The following is a 12,423-nucleotide window of genomic DNA, read 5'->3' as shown; positions in this document are numbered from 1 at the left end:
GACAACAATCCTTTCCCTGAGCTCTGCAGGCAGTTCCATTGACCACCTGGCTTGATTTTTGCTCAGACATGCCTTTTCAAGTCAAGTCAAAGTTTATTTATATAGCACATTTAAAAAACAACCTTAGTTGACCAGTGTGCTTTACAGCTCTTGACAAAACAATAGAAGCACAATAAATGACTCTCAAAATCATAATGATCCAGCAATATTAAAGAGAATGCATATAAAAATGTCAAGGTCACCTTGTATTAAAAGCCAGGGCAAATAGGTGAGTTTTCAGCAAAGATTTAAAATCTATAGACTAAGCAGTTCTAATGTTAAGAGGTGAAGTGTTCCACTGTCTAGGAGCAGCCACAGTAAACACCTGGTGCAAAGCATCTGGTGTGTTTACCTCAGTGCTCTGACTGGAGCATGTTGGTGCAACAACTCAGACAGATAAGAAGGTGCCAATCCATGCAATGCTTAAAAGACAAGTAAGAATATTTTAAACTCTATCCTGAAACTGACAGAAAGCCAGCAGCGATTTTCAGCTGTGAGGCCTGCTATAGAGAAGAGTGTGCTTTTCCAAGTCATGTCCAATCAGTTTAATTTACCACAGGTGGACTCAAATCAAGGTGTAGAAATATCTCAGCAACGATGCATAGAAATGGGAGGAACCTGAGCTAGATTTTAAGAGTTGTTGCAAAGGGTCTAAATTCTTATGTTAATGGGATAGTTTAGTTTTTATCTTTGATAAATTTGCAAAAAAATTCTAAAATTCAGTTTTCACCTCATCATGATGGGTTGTGAGTATAGACTAATGGGGAAATTTAATTTAATCAACTGTAGCATCAGGCTGCAACATTATCACTCTGAAAAAATGGAGGTGGTCTGAATAATTTATGAATAGACTGTTTATGGTGCGTTATAATATTGCTATATATGCAAATTTCTTTTAACATGCAATGCAGTAGAAAATCAAGTGACAACCGTTACAGTAAATGGGCTTTGCGAATTTTCAACATTTATAAATGCAATCCAAAAGGTGAAGAAATTGCACTGCTATGAACAAACCAACTTGAATTAAAACAAGCATGTAGGGGTTAGACTAGTCTTTCTTCTCAGTCTTTCTTCTCAGTCTTTCAAGTCTTTATGAATTAGACAACTGAAGACAAAATGTAGTGCACATGCAATTTGTATCAATGTAGCTTAGGGCTAGTGTTGGAACTGATCCAGGCTGTTCAACCTTGAATGTTGTGCTCTTCACCAGGTTAGCCACAAGGTTAAGTTAAACGTCATGTGAACTGAGTTTGCTACCACACAAAGTTAAATGTCCAGCTTAGTGCTCCAGCTAAAAGGTAGAACTTGGTGGATGATATAATTTGAGTTTGACTTTAGCTATCTGCAGTTCCTATAGTGTTTGTAAGAACTTGTGCAGTTGTATACACATGTTGCCAAAAAAGACACAACTTGGGGCTACAGCTAAACAATTCAAGATGTATGCATAGTGGAAAATCTAATATATCATAAAACTAATATGATTAAACAATTATTAAACAAATGGATTAATTTTGCCTCTGCACTGGTCTTTTTAATCTTGCATCAATCATCTCATACCAGCATGGCAATAAGCTTTGCTCTACTAGCTTGCCAAATATAAGTACAACTTGATACTTGCATGTGACTGGACTTTTGAGGTAAATTTGTAAAAGAGTTATTAGATTCATCGACTAATTATGTAAATAATCGTTGAATTTATTTTAAAATTGTAAGTGACAGAGTCCTCAGTGTTAGCTAACAAAATTTAGATGTCCCAAAAGTCTTCAGTGTGCTCAGAGATGTGTTTGTGTTTACTCCTCGTTGAAAAATGGTTCTGATACAAAGCTTGATGCTTTGCAGGATTACGAAGCATCTGTTTAGGGTGTTTGGTAGCAGAAGTGTTCAATCATCCTTGCGATGGGACCATCGGTCTGCCAGACTCTGTTGTAATCCTTTTTAGTTGTCATCGTCATCTTGAGTTACAGCCATAAGAATGTTGGCCTTTGATAATGAGGTGGTGAGAGCATTAATAAAGTATTTAATTGAATCCAAACACGTCACCTTACTGCTCACCTTCTCCGTGCAGCTCGACTTTTCCTCCTCGTTTGCCATCTGCTGTGCATCGCCAAGTTATCCTCTCTTACTAACTGAAGCTCTCTCCTCTTCCAGGGCCAGCTCCTGGTCACTGTGAACTCCAAACACTCTTCCTTTCCTTCTTATTCATCCAATCAGTGGAAAGCCGCCAGGAAAAGACACTTTGTTGACCATCCAATCAGGGAGCAGCGTCCAGAAGGGCTTCATGTCCCTCTGCGTCCTCCAGTTAAAGGACTGTTACAGTACCTCTGGATCAGAGAACTCAACTCTTTTGCAAGACAAAAATGCCTTCATCTGCTGTGTTTGGTTACCGCCTTTTCATCAACGTATCTCACTTTATTTTCTCTTTAATAAGAGCGGCATTCTGTGGGGATTAGTAGGTTGGCTTTTCGACTGTCTGCTTCTTTGTGCTGTTACTTTGATTGAATGTGTTCACCTCTGCTCTAATCTTTATTTAGTTTGACATGAACTGTCCCTTAATGTACTAATATAATGGATCTGTGGTTTTTAATGAAAATAAAGTAATCAGAATTGGTGAAAACACATGATTCAGTGATTTCTCTGCTTTAAATGTTGGGATTTTATGGCATCATTTTGGCAGCAGAAAGCAAACAAGTTGTCCGTCATGGTTACCGCTAATCACGATATTTAGAGAAACGCTACCCAGTTTGGAAAGTCTGCAAATCTGATAAAACTTCATAAGAAGTCTCCGAGTCTTACTATGCCAACGCATCCTTCTCAAGTTGTTAAACATGTTTGATGCATTAAATTTTAATGTATTCAGTGAGCTGTTCACACTTAGGCAAAAACAGACAAATATATTTAGATAATTTGACTTTATGGTCACTGCGGAAAGTTTGTGCTATTGAGTTTTAAGATCTTTCCATTTGATAATTGTTCCAGGGGTGAGTTGTCTCCTTGAAAAACTTTTTTATTCCATTGCTAACAATCAAAAATGCCTCTGAGGATAGTCATAAAGGCAATCAGGATCATTATTGGCACTTTTTTCTGCATTTTGAATCAAACACTACCGCCATAGCAGGAATTAAACAGGAGTATATGTGGCCATGCCTCAATCACTAAAGGCACAGTGAGAAACAATAGTGTCCTCAGCTGACCCACCATTCTGCTTTCCTGAGTCAAAAGAAAAAAAAAAAAGTTAGAAAATTAAAAGGGAACATTTCAAACATGAATGCTAGCATGTGACTCAGCTATTTGACAGTTGGTTTGACAGACTTTGTCTCCCTGTAGTGACAAAACTCATCATAGAAATTTGGAGAACTGTCAACTTGGTCTGTCAGTTGTCTTTGAAAGTTTCTACTGTTGTTTTCTCTGTTACTGTGATGACTGTCACACCTTTACCTCCACACAGCCTCTAACACACATGTATTATGCATCTTGTGTCCACGTTACCTGAAAGACCCTGTAAAGTGAAAATAAATCTGTATTTAGGTTTGTTGTACGATAGGCTACAGTGTTATGAACCCCCAGTTCAAATTTCTGTCAGATAAACATCTCTAGGTTTATAAAATTAAGCTTCAAAATCATGAAAAATGATGCAGTAAAATCTGCTCCAGAATGGTGTGGGTGTGTCTGAGAATGAGCTGAAGTCACGCCCACTCAGGGGAAATATAATCTTCTCAAATTAAAAAAAAAATGCAGCAATCTGACTGGAGGAAAGCTCTCACACCATGAGCCTGCCCCTTGACCTTACGTTGACTTTATAATCAAATCACATCTGCCCGGCTCTGTGTCAGAGAGGAGACAAAGTCCACTTCTGGCTGATATCTCTTTTATGATGCTTCAAATGATCCATAGTCTACTGTGGCTGTTAGATTTAGCAAATTTACCTCAGAATGAACAAAAAACAGCATCTAACTGGCTGTTACCTTTCAATAAAGGCAGTGACATTAGCTAAAAACAGACTGTACTGAGAAGAACTGCCCTGTGACTTTATATTGTAGCGTTAGAGGGGCGGGGTCATTCCCTACTGTGGGATGGTGACATCACTAGCCCACATATTAGCCCCGCCCACATGAAACCAAGCCAGGAAAGAGGTGAAAAACTTTCTAATGGTCTAAATCCAAAACTCAGTCACATGTAGATCTCAGTGTTTTCACATGTTTACAGCAACCACATTCCAACATATCTAGTGTGTTAAGATGTGTGTGTGTAGTTAACAGCAAGTATATATTAGAGCAGTGGTTCTCAATCGGTGAGCTGGGGCCCAAAAGTGGGTTGTGAAGCCTTTTCTCAGTGGGTCACAGATGTGTGCCTGGGGAAAAAAAAATGCACCAAATCGTCTATGACACTCTATAAAACATGCATATTTTGTTCTGTTTCATTGTTTTGTTACACCTTTTGTACCTTCATAGGCCCAAGATCTACTATTTTTTATTAAATACATCTGATTAATCTCCAAAATTTGGGTTACGATTCTTCTGTAGGAGTTGATGGTGGGTCCCATGACTCAACCAGTTGGGAACCACTGTCTCAGAGGGTAGGGTACAATGAAAAGCTTGTTTCCTGAATGTCTCAGAAGAACATATTATGTCCAAAATACATTGAAAATTAAAATGTGCCCAGCTGTTGTCTGGGCATCTAATATTGGAGAACTGGTTGTGTACAAGTAGAAATTTTTGGGAGGTTTATCCTTTTTGGATCATGATAATTTGTAAACAGCCATTTAAAATGTGCCTTTCACTTGCAGCCCACCTCTGTGGTTTATCCTCATAGGTAAATAAATACCCCAAAAGTATAATTTGATTAAATTGTCACATTATTTGTATAAGGTTCACCAGAATTGATAATAGGTGCTCATAGAGAAAACATGAAACAATGCACTAAGCGACTAAAAATGTTGTAAGGCTGGGGTTTATTTTCCATGAGCTCATTTTATTTATGTTAACGTGGAAAATATTCCTTAAAGCAAGATGTTTTTTACCACTTTAGTGAGCAAAGCAAATAAAACAACATGTTGCTCTGTGTTATGGTTATAAAGACTGTAATGGGTAACACAAGCGAGCTGTGGCCTTCTTACACAGCAGGACAATTATTTGTAGTTTCATACTCCATTAAACCATGCTTGAGAGATATTATGTCTCTTAACTTCTAAATGCTCATTTGCCGTTACTATTTAGTCATTAATTTTCTTTGTATGCCTTTTAGTGCTCAGTAGGTATCATAAAATGGGTTCATCTTAGCTTTTTGTTCAAAAACACTGATCCCTGCTGCTGGAAATACAAGTGATGAAAGGGAACTAAGAAGACCATAATTAAGGAAGATATGAAAAAAAAAGCTTAAAGGTGCTTAAAACATTTAAAGCTCAGTCAGAGAGTTGTGTTAAATGTTTTTGGGCATCTCTATATAATGCATTGACCCCTCTCATATCTCACATCATCATTTAATTTGCGGACCATTTAGGGAAAGATGTCATGATTATGACTAGTGGTAGCCGAAATGTTGTGGAAGCAAGAAACAGAGAAGTAGACCAGAACCCTTTAATTTATGATGCCTTTAAACTTTTTTGTTACCACATTATGAAATTATACAAGCTGTCTCCCCTTTTTTAAGATTTTGGATAGATGTTAGAACAGAATGGGAAAAAATTATCACCTTCAGTATTACTGAGTTACCTCACTGAAGATGCTCTTTGAAGCAAAACAGACATTTATGGTTATGATTATGGCACATTGGCAGCAGTTGTTTTAGTGATTAAAATGCATTTCATAATGAATGAAATGGTGCACAAAGTACTTAACCTGACACGCCTCCCAGAGAGCCCAGATTCTGCCTATGGCAGTTGGATTGTAGGGTGAAAGTGAGGAGAAGATGCGGAGAACGCTGTGCTGATTGCTGCACTGATAGAGTAACATCTTTTGGTGGAGGCAGTGTGACGGTGTGGGGTGGAATCTCCTTCACTGGAAAAACGAGGCTTGTCATCACTGGAGGAAATCTCAATGCAGAGAGATGTTGAAATTAGGTTCTGCAACCAGTGGCAATCCCATATCTCCACAGTCTGGCCCCCCTGCTGCCCAGTGGTCTCTGGAGGAGGGAGTCCCAGGTGTGGGAGAGCATGAACGCTCCCTCGTCCTGGTTTATGGTGTTATATCCCCGCTTCCTGATTTCAATGGCCTCCTTAATCCAGCGTTTGTGTTTATTGTTCTCTGACCCAATTATTGTTGCGTTGTCCCAGTCCATGACGTGATTTTGTCTTTTGCAGTCGTCTGATATTGCTGATTTGAGATTTTCCTGTTCTGCCTTTTCTTTTTCTGTCCTTGTGAGTCGTTCTGCTGTCTGCTTTTCACACTTCTTTTGGTGTTCCTTTTTTCTTGAACATTCTTCCTGTTTCTCCTATGTACGTGTGTTGGCATGATTTGCATGGTATTTCGTATACGATGTTGCATTTTTTGTCCAGTTCTATTTTGTCTTTGGGATGAACTAGCAGCTGTCTGAGTTTGGTGTATGGTTTTATGGCTGTGTTTATTTTGGGTTTTTTCATTGCTCGTTGTATTGGTTCTGTTATTCCTCGGATGTATGGTATGGTCACCACATCTTTGTAGTTATTTTCTGCTTTTTGTGCGTGTTTTGATTTTCTTTCTTTCGGTTTGTTATCTTTGTTTTTCACCCGCTGTTTCCCCTTATTTATGGCCCATGTTGGATACTGGCAGCGCTGTAGCGCTTGTTTGATGTGTTTTTCCTCCTCCTGTCTGTCCTCCTCATCTGTGATGATGCTGGCCCGTTCATAAAATGTCCGGACTACTGACAGTTTGTGTGGAGTGGGGTTTTTCGGATGTCCAGACTAAATATTGATCGGTGTGTGTCAGTTTTCTATAAACTGTTATTTTGTTGCTGCCGTCGTCTTTGTGGTGGATTTTCGTGTCCAGAAAAGCTATTGTCCTGTTTGATTCCTCTTCGTGGGTGAATTTGATGTTTCCAGTTGTGTCCATGCTGTTTAGGTGGTCTGTGAGTTCTTGAGTGTGTCCGTGTTTGATTTTTTTCCAGGATGTCATCTACGTACCTTTTCCAGAATATGGGTCTGCATTGTGCGGGTGCTGTGGCTGTGGCTTTGGTTTCCAGATCCTCCATGAAAAAACTGCTCATAATGGCTGATAATGGGTCTCCCATGGCGAATCCTTCTTTCTATCTGTATATTGTGCATTTGAATTGAAAGTATGTGGATTTTGCAACAAATCTGAGGAGTCCAGAGATGTCATCAACTGTGAGGTTTGTGCGTTTTTTGAGTGTCCTGTCCTTCCTGAGGCGCTCTTGTACGATGTGTGGATCAATTTTTTATGGGAGCAAACCACAAACTCAGCTCTGCTGCTCATCCCGCAAACGCATGTTGCTTACAAATGTGGTGCCATTTAGTAGGGTTTACAAAAGTTAATTGCCAAGTTGCATTGGTACAATAAAGAAATAATCTACCACACACAAATTTCCCTATTTTTGTGCTAGATTTGTTAAAAGGCATCCAGAACCTCCAAAACTATTTGATGTAAATTGCCCACAAGCTACTGCTGTATAACATTCACTATCAGTTAAGCTCCAACTGCAAAACACACCAGTACTGTGTACAAACACAAAAATGGTCTTCTGTGTTTCCAAAGTGATTAATTTGTGCCTCCTTTAAATGTTTTGTGGGGGTAAATCCACATCCTGCATCCAAATACGTTTTATTGGAATACTAAATCTATGAATCAGAAAACCCTGGAGGCGATGTGTTTTTATATCAGATGTTGTTCAATCATTCACTGTCTGTGGAGCAGCTGCATTTCTCTTCTTATTCAATCATGACTGCAGAGTTTTTCCAAGCTTCAGGAGAGACGCCAGGTTGACTGAATGGAATTGTCCAATGGAATATAGCTGTACAATGTTTGAACCAATTATTGATATTTCCAGCTGGATTTCCCCTTAAGTAGCTTGAACTGACAGTATATTTCCTCGTGGCATTTTATAAATCAGCTTTTAAGCTATTTGTCACAACTGATTAAGCCTTCTAGCATTTTTTCTGACTTTTATTTGGACACAAACCCTCAGGTACTGACTGAGACTTCAGGTAATGGAGTCTGTTTTTCTGGCTTCATGCAAACCCACAGAATTGCTACGTTGTTCTTTTAGGGTCTGCTACACTTTTTTCAACCATACAAGAACATGTGGAAACGGGCTTTTCTCTGTTGCATAAACACAAAAGGACTTATTTATCCCTGGTTGTGGTATTGTATATTTTCTCCATGTGTCAGCTCTTTTCTAATGTGTTCAAGTCGACAGTCCACAAACAGCATGCTGCTCTTTGTGTATGTACTTTATCCAGCTCTCTCATTGCTGGGCCTCACTGTGTACAGTATCGCTGCCTCATGGTCATTCACTCCTCATGCACTTTAAAGCCTGTAGGGTTAAAATAATCAGCTTGCTAATGAAAACGTTTACAATGGAGGCATAAGACAGACCTGCCAGACCAGATGGCCCCACGCCTCCAGGTCTTTGCTTTTAATTTGCGTCTCGAGAGCTGAACTGAAGCCATCAGCCGGGTTTAGGAGAGAGGAGAGACTTCAAAGTGTGACACATCAATTAACAGAGTCATGTTTTCCCCGTGGCATCATTTGTATAATACAGAGCTACAGAGAAAACATCTTGAGAGGATGGCTTGAATTTTAATCTGGACACCAAAGACTACATGGTTTTGAGCAAATCAGCTGTTTGGACAGCCTTCTGATGAAGTCTCAACACGTGTCTTCCTATTTCTGTAATGAAAGGAACACCATCATCACAGTAAAACATCAAATCAGTAAAACTTCAGGGATATTGTTTTGCTCATTCATTAAGAACAGATGTTTTTGCATCAGTTTGACCTGCTTTCGTGCATTTGAACTAAACAGAGATACTTAATGCCCTACAGAAAGGTCAAGCACTCAGTGAAGAAGTGCCTAAAGCCCACTATGCCCTTAATATTGGGCCCTCAAGAGTAAACTGTGCACGATGTGCAGCAAAAGACCCACATTTCGCTAAGATTGTATTTTGGGAACCCCCCCTTTTCGTTTAATCAAACCCACAACAATTTCAGAGAGCTTAACAGTGATCTCCAGTGTCTCAGAACAACCCCTCCTCCATAGCTCTCACTCCCACCATGCCAACATGGAGACATTCTTACACTATATTGCCAAAAGTATTCACTCACCCATTCAAATAATTGAAATCAGATGTCCCAATCACTTCCATGGCCACAGGTGTATAAAATCAAGCACCTAGGCATGCAGACTGTTTCTTCAAACATTTGTGAAAGAATGGGTCGTTCTCAGGAGCTCAGTGAATTCCAGTGTGATACTGTGATAGGATGCCACCTGTGCAACAAGTCCAGTTGTGAAATGTCCCCGCTCCTAAATATTCCACAGTCAACTGTCAGTGGTATTATAACAAAGTGGACGTGATTGGGAACAACAGCAACTCAGCCCCCAAGTGGTAGGCCCCATAAAATGACGTAGCGGGGTCAGTGGATGCTGAGGCACATAGTGTGCAGAGGTGACAAACTTTCTGCAGGGTCAATCACTACAGACCTCCAAACTTCATGTGGCCTTCAGATTAGCTCAAGAACAGTGCGTAGAGAGCTTCATGGAATGGGTTTCCATGGCCGAGCAGCTGCATCCAAGCCATACATCACCAAGTGCAATGCAAAGCATCGGATGCAGTGGTGTAAAGCACGCCACCACTGGACTCTAGAGTAGTGGAGATGCATTCTCTGGAGTGACGAATCGTGCCTCTCCATCTGGCAATCTAATGGACAAGTCTGGGTTTGGCGGTTGCCAGGAGAATGGTACTTGTCTGACTGCATTGTGCCAAGTGTAAAGTTTGGTGGAGGGGGGATTATGGTGTGGGCTTGTTTTTCAGGAGCTGGGCTTGGCCCCTTAGTTCCAGTGAAAGGAACTCTGAATGCTTCAGCATACCAAGAGATTTTGGACAATTCCATGCTCCCAACTTTGTGGGAACAGTTTGGGGATGGCCCCTTCCTGTTCCAACATGACTGTGCACCAGTGCACAAAGCAAGGTCCATAAAGACATGGGTGAGAGAGTATGGTGTGGATGAACTTGACTAGCCTGCACAGAGTCCTGATCTCAACCCGATAGAACACCTTTGGGATGAATTAGAGCGGAGACTGAGAGCCAGGCCTTCTCGTCCAACATCAGTGTGTGACCTCACAAATGCGCTTCTGGAAGAATGGTCAAAAATTCCCATAAACACACTCCTAAACCTTGTGGAAAGCCTCCCCAGAAGATTTGAAGCTGTTATAGCTGCAAAGGTGGACCAACGTCATATTAAACCCTATGGGTTAAGAATGGGATGTCACTTAAGTTCATATGCGAGTCAAGGCAGGTGCGCCGATCACAACCATTACAGCCCAAACATCATCACCGCCTTCAACAGACTGTACATACACACTCAGACTGTGACAATACTGATACTACTGACACTAGCATATACATGATACACAGGTAGACAAAATTGTTGATACCCCTCAGTTAAAGAATGATAAAAACACACAATAACAATTAAAAAAACCTTGAAACTGACAAAAGTAACAATGAATAAATATTTACTGAAAATTGATGAATGAAAATCAGACATTTGAGGCAAACATTGCAATCACTCAATGAGACTTCTGCACATGTCAGGTATTTTTGCCCACTCTTCATCAAACTGCTCCAGATGTCTCAGATTTGAAGGGTGCCTTCTCCATATTGCATGTTTCAGCTCCTTCCACAGATGTTCAGTAGGATTTAGATCAGGGTTCATAGAGGGCCACTTCAGAAAAGTCTAGTGTTTTGTTCTCAGCCTTTCTTGGTTGTTTTTCAGCGGGGTGTTTTTGGTCAGTATCCTGTTGGATGACCCATGCAACTGCAACCTACAACTGAGACCAAGCTTTCTAACACTGGGAAGCACATTTCACTCCAGAAAGCCTTGATAGTCTTGGGATTTCATTGTACCCTGCACAGTCCAGACACCCTGTGCCAGATGCAGCAAAGCAGCCCCAGGACATAACTTAGCCTCCTCCATGTTTCACAGTAGCTACAGTGTTCTTTTCCTTGTATGCTTCATTTTTGCATCTGTGAACATAGAGCTGATGAGTCGCCATAAAGCTCCAGTTTTATCTCATCTGTCCAAAGAACATTCTCCCTGAAGCATTGTTGCTTGTCAGTATGCATAATGTCAAGTTCCAGTCTGGCTATTTTATGATTTGCTTTCAACAGTGGAGTCTTCCTCGGTCGCCTTTCATTAAGTCCACTGTAGTGTATGGACCTACTTTTCATTGCGGAGTTATAGCCTCCCTTGTTTACAATGCACCTAATAGGAGTTACATGTGCGCAGTGATACCTATGTTGCTCTGTCTGTAATCTGCTGTCCTACAGTAAACAACACGCTAAAGTTGAGCTCCGTGTCCGCTTCATTATTGAATATTGTTGTCACAAACACAATAAAATTGGCAACGAGCAAGAACCGACACGCAAGTGAATGTCACCGGCTGCACTGACAGTTGAGAGAGACGGCGGAGCTCGGTGGAGAGAGGCAAAAAGGAGAGAACGGAGAACCGCGAGTGACGAGCTAAGTGGCTAGCGGCTAACCCAGGAGGACGGTAAAGTGAATGCAACTGACTATGCCCTCTGTGGGAAAAGTAGAGGAATTTGACGGCGCAAATGAAGACTGGGAGTCATATATTGAAAGAGTTGAACTGTATTTCACTGCTAACGATGTGGAGGAGGAAAAGAAAGTTCCGACACTTCTTAGCCTGATGGGTGTTAAAACATACACCCTGCTCAGAAACTTATTAGCTCCCGTTAAGCCTGCTACACAAACGTTCCAAAGCATTGTGACCACATTAAGGAACCATCTGAACCCAAAGCCCCTTGTAATAGCAGAGAGATTTCGCTTTCATAACAGAAACCAGTCTAAAGATGAAAGCATTGCAGAATATATGGTTGAACTCCGCAAACTGACTCATTTCTGTGAGTTTGGAGCAGGACTTTCTGATGCATTGCGTGATAGACTGGTATGTGGCATGCACTGTCAAAGCACACAGAAAAGGCTACTGTCAGAAAAAGATCTTACACTGGAAAAAGCCCTAGCTATTGCAGTGTCCATGGAAGCAGCTGCAAAGGATACTTAAGAGCTACAGAAGAAAGGTATGGACAGTTCTGTACATAAAATGACTGTAAATGATGCTAAAAGACAAGAACAGAAGTGTTACAGATGTGGCAAGACATCACATGATGCAAATGACTGCTGGTTTAAAGACAAAAACTGCAGAAAGTGTAATAGAA

General features: G+C 40.6%; 1 protein-coding gene across 1 annotated transcript in view; it reads left to right on the top strand.

Moving 5' to 3' along the window:
* The window catches only part of bckdhb (branched chain keto acid dehydrogenase E1 subunit beta), a 98,182-nt gene extending 95,536 nt beyond the window's left edge, over window positions 1-2,646 (top strand). Inside the window, exon 11 of the mRNA XM_041792578.1 lies at window positions 2,188-2,646. The gene's annotated coding sequence lies outside the window, so the exon portion shown is untranslated. The remainder of the gene's footprint in view (window positions 1-2,187) is intronic.
* Window positions 2,647-12,423: the final 9,777 nt, after the last annotated feature.

The sequence above is a fragment of the Cheilinus undulatus genome, linkage group 8 (genome assembly GCF_018320785.1).
Source record: "Cheilinus undulatus linkage group 8, ASM1832078v1, whole genome shotgun sequence".
Taxonomy (NCBI): domain Eukaryota; kingdom Metazoa; phylum Chordata; class Actinopteri; order Labriformes; family Labridae; genus Cheilinus; species Cheilinus undulatus.
The sequence above is the reverse complement of the archived record's forward strand: the minus strand, read 5'-3'. Positions and strand labels throughout refer to the sequence as shown.